General features: G+C 33.8%; 1 long non-coding RNA gene across 1 annotated transcript; it reads left to right on the forward strand.

The window, feature by feature from the left end:
* Window positions 1–510: 510 nt before the first annotated feature.
* On the forward strand, window positions 511–3503 carry LOC145687309 (uncharacterized). The gene is made up of 2 exons (XR_014131673.1): window positions 511–667; window positions 3208–3503. It is a non-coding gene; the product is annotated as an uncharacterized LOC145687309 (long non-coding RNA).
* Window positions 3504–4605: the final 1102 nt, after the last annotated feature.

The raw sequence follows: 4605 nt of genomic DNA on the forward strand, positions 1-4605 counted from the left end.
GTGGAATTTGGTATTTAGATTATATTCGTCACATATTGCCCTATGATCGTCGTACTTGTTGCCCATTTCTTTTCATGGGCTATATCACAAGATATGTTACTTTATGCTGTACATTTACTCCTACTTGTAACTTGTAAATAACAACAATATTTGCTGGAACCATCAGTAAATTGACTTAATTTCTATATAGTATCTTTGGTTTGGTTTCTAATTTTGCTAGAAATGCTTGTTGTTCCGCTCGAGCAACAAGATTTTCACTTTTAGGTACCGGTACGTAAATTGTTCTGTTATCATTAAAAAAAAACAGAAGTCTATATTATACATGTTAACAAGAGACTGGTTAAAACCAGGTACAGAAGTGAGGAAATTCTGGAATAATCTGACTTTCAAGTCGTCGTATATCTCGAAACTTGATATAACAACTAAAATTTGCCTAAGGAACAACATGCATATTATTAAAAGCAGATAAATTAATACAAGTTAAATTATATAAATGATCTGCTGTTTTGTATCTTAATGGAGAAAAGTATTGAAAGATAAACTCCAGAAAGCTTCACATATATATATTTGGGCAGTGCAATACGAAATCACAGTTTCAGTTTTGAAGCTATCCATTCGTCAGGAGTTCCAAGTGACCACAGTTCCTCTCTTCAAGATGAAATACGTAGTAAGTATTATTAAAATCGTAAAAGACAAACTCATTTCCTCTGGGTTTAATTAAGTTTTCACGTCACGAAGTAATTGTTTTCTTTCAATTCTCGTTTCTTCTTTTATCGATGTTTCATTAATTTCTCGTTAATTACTGTATTTTATTAACTTCTTCTTTAAATCTAGTTATGTGTCGTCTTGGTATTACAAAATGAATTTGCGTTACGTCAGGGGCGTTCCAAAAGTAAATTTTGAAGGCATATTTGGCAATAATCATATATAATGTTCTTCACTAAAAAAAAAAAAAAAAAAAAAAAAACTCACATCGTGTGCTAAAGTGAACATTTTATTTTTCAACATAGTTGCCAACTTGCTTCAGACATTTGTCTAACCATAACATGAGCTTGTCGATACCACTTTCGCAAAATGTATGGTCCTGACTGTTGAGTCAGCATTGCACCAATTTGCCACTCTTTGACAACTTATCACGCTTTCCGCATAGGCATCCTCCTAGTTAACGATAAATTTCTGCATTGAGGAATCGAATGACAGAATGCGTTTCGTGCTTGATCCACTGCTTTAGTCTACCTTTCATCCTTAAACGCTTCGAAGTTACGACCTGAAACAATACAAACAATTTACTGTAGTTACATACTGTCTAACATCAAAGTCGTACGAGGTTGTTCCCGAAGATAAAATTATAGGCAGTGACGAAGATGTCAAGGCAGCGACGCAACGCTGGCTCAACAGTCCGGCCCCACAATTTACGGAAATGGTATCAAGAGGTAAATACCTCAATTGTCTTGGCGGCTATGTTTTAAAAATAAAGTATTGACTGTAGCAGAAAATGTAAGTTGGTTTATAACAACATAGAAGTAAAATATGATTATTGCTAAATATTCCTTGTAAACTTGGAACGTCCCTCGTAGGTTTAACGAGTACTAATCAGTAACTCGGGTTCGCTGAACTTTCCTTCTATTCTAAAACAATTGAATTCATTTTGCAACTAACGTCTCCAAGTGTTAAGCCCTCAGTTTGCTCCCAAAATCACAAAATTTAAGGGGAAGTTGATTGAATTATACGAAATTCATACTTCAGACAAGCGGAAAAAGTAATAAGACTCATTACTATACGGTGACTAATCACGCAGAAAATAAAGTTTAATCTTCTAGTATATGGAGGCGTGTAGTGAGGCCATATTAGGTAAAATGACAAAATAATATAATGTTTCAGTGTCTCGAACCTACAGTCTTAGTAACTAACCTAACAAGTGTATGATACAATAGACGAGATAATGGTGCCGGTTGAGTCTAACGACACTCTACATTGCTCCATATTGTATCGCACATATGGAGTTCAATTCTGTCCTATTTTGAGGGATAATCATTTGTAAACTACGGAAAAAAATACATGGATTGATTTGAAAATATGACTGTATAAGAAACCAACATATATAAAGATTTTATCTCTCCTACGTATAACAAGGTAAAAGTGTGAAATGGAGTTGAATTGATTTTGAGTTTACCGTCCCATTCAGCAGCAAAGCTATATGACACGTGAATATACTGATTAATGTGTAATCCGAACCACAGGAGCTACAGCCGGGAATCAAACCGAGGTCTCCCACGCCAAAGGCGCTTACGCTAACCGCCTAGCCACGAAGGAGCTTAAACACGAAATGGAATGTGTGCTCCTTACCACGTAATACTTCATAATGAGGACATGATGAAATAAAATGCTATGTAAAGGCGGTCTACAAAGTGATTATGGAAGTACCAGAGATCTGTGTCACACATACAGTATATGTTTCATGCTATATGAAGTGTTTTACACTATTCTCATTTATGCGAACTCGTCTGCTCTATTACGGACGCACCATTGCGCTACAGTGCGGACCCCCCCCCCCCTACTGAGTGTCTATCTGACACAGTTAGATAGCATTCGTGTCTTTCAGTAGCCATCTAGCACAAGTTGGTTTGTGTTTTAAAGTTGGTTCGTTTTTTTATGCCACATATCACACGCTATATTTATATTTAGCCTTCCTAAAGCCAATCTTCACCTATTAATGCAATAACAGTGGTAAAGTAAGGAAAGAAGTCTATAATTCCATTGAAACATTGTTTATCGTTCTTTCTGAATATGGTTTGTAATACCGAACAGTTAAAAGGTTTGTTATGGCGCAGTAATACAATATGAATACATACTTAGTCGGTGAAGAATAAAGAAATAAAAAATTAACAAATATTTTCGAAATCAAACTAGAACTTAAGTTGTAGTTCTATGACATTCATTTAAAGAAAATATGCTTAATTGTAAAACTATTCATCCAGTCTTGCACAAACCTATGAAATAGTCTGTTTGCAGTTCACATTTTGGTTTTGAGTCAATAATCAAATAAAGTCTAACAAGAGGTCAATTTCTGTTTAAACCACAAGAGATTTACGTTCTGGTATAACTTTTTTTGAGTTGGAATCACTTGCTATATTGTCAAGTGATTATATGCATTATGTTTCTTTTCAGATATGTATTATAGTGTTTTAATCTTTTTTTCTATTTTAGATGTTATTTGTGTTATTGCTGAGTGCAGTGCTTGTTGCAAGTGCCCACAATATGAATAAAGGGGAGACGACCTACGAATATGTATACAACCCATATGGTCTCTATCCGTATGGTCTTTATCCATATGGTTTCTATCCTTATGTTTACCCTTATGCTTACGTCTAACATAAACACGATGTGAGAGGATCAACATTAAAGAAGATAGAAATCGATTTGGCTGACTATTTGAACCAATAAATTGTGAAAGATTGTAAATGAAAATAATGTGAATAGAATAAATACAACTTTCACTAAAAGTAATGTTTATTTTCTATCATAATTGATTCTGCAGTATTCAGTTTCACAGCAAAAGATAAATATTATTCCTTACATGTTCTTCTCGCAAATAACGTCTGAATCGGATGAACAAATTTTACTGCAATTGAAATTTTATGTAGCGTTAATTTCAGAAGATTCACAAAAAATGATGGACTTTCAATGTACGGGACTGAAAGATAATACTGTAATTGTATTGATAACTTATACCTACAAAACAGAAGTTCGGCTCAAGGGATAAAATTTAGTGATTCGGAGGAATATTTGGCCCAAGAGTCACTTCCTGAAAATACAATTGGTTGTAACAACTTAGTGAGAATTAAGTTCTTTCTACATAACAGAAACACACTAAAATTCATTAACTTGCTTAGAAGTCATTAGTAAATGGAGAAAACATACACTCACGTTGCAACTTCACTACTCTGCATTGCTATTTCACTTACGTAAATAAACCGAATATGGATTTTCAGGCTCTGTTTTACCTAATGGTTAAAATTATTACTTCCGGTGCCATGTATTTTGGATTCTAGTGTAAGGGGTTTGACTACGTCTCACATATCCTCTTTGCTGAAACGGGATATAAGCCATCAATTGTTTTTAATCAATAAGTCTCATCCGTCGGTTTATCCCACCAAAAAAAAAATCACTCTCATTACAATCGACATATACTTTGTCTATTTGCCTTTTACGCCTATTGTATCCACAGAAAAGCTATAGATTGTGCCTAGTATGATCAATAATCAAATTATGCAAATTAATTGTTATTATACCTACCAAGCGCATGATCCACTGGAGAAACAGTATGTTATTTGATTAGAAAACATTTACAAATTTTGGTTATAAGTGTCCTTTCCGTCCTTGGTCCTTAGAAATACTACAAGTATGCGTAAAAGAAATGCAATGTAATATCGATTTATATTTTTGTGTTGATTTTTAGTCATTGTGACCTTGTCTTCATTACTGTTTTAAGGTACGTACCGTATGTGCATTATTTAGAAGCTATAAATATTAAAATAGAACATTGGAATATTTATTAAAACAAATTTCAAAGAATCATTGATACCAGTGATGATTTCAGGAAGT

Source organism: Thermobia domestica, chromosome 1 (assembly GCF_964235325.1).
Source record: "Thermobia domestica chromosome 1, izTheDome1.hap1.1, whole genome shotgun sequence".
Lineage (NCBI taxonomy): Eukaryota > Metazoa > Arthropoda > Insecta > Zygentoma > Lepismatidae > Thermobia > Thermobia domestica.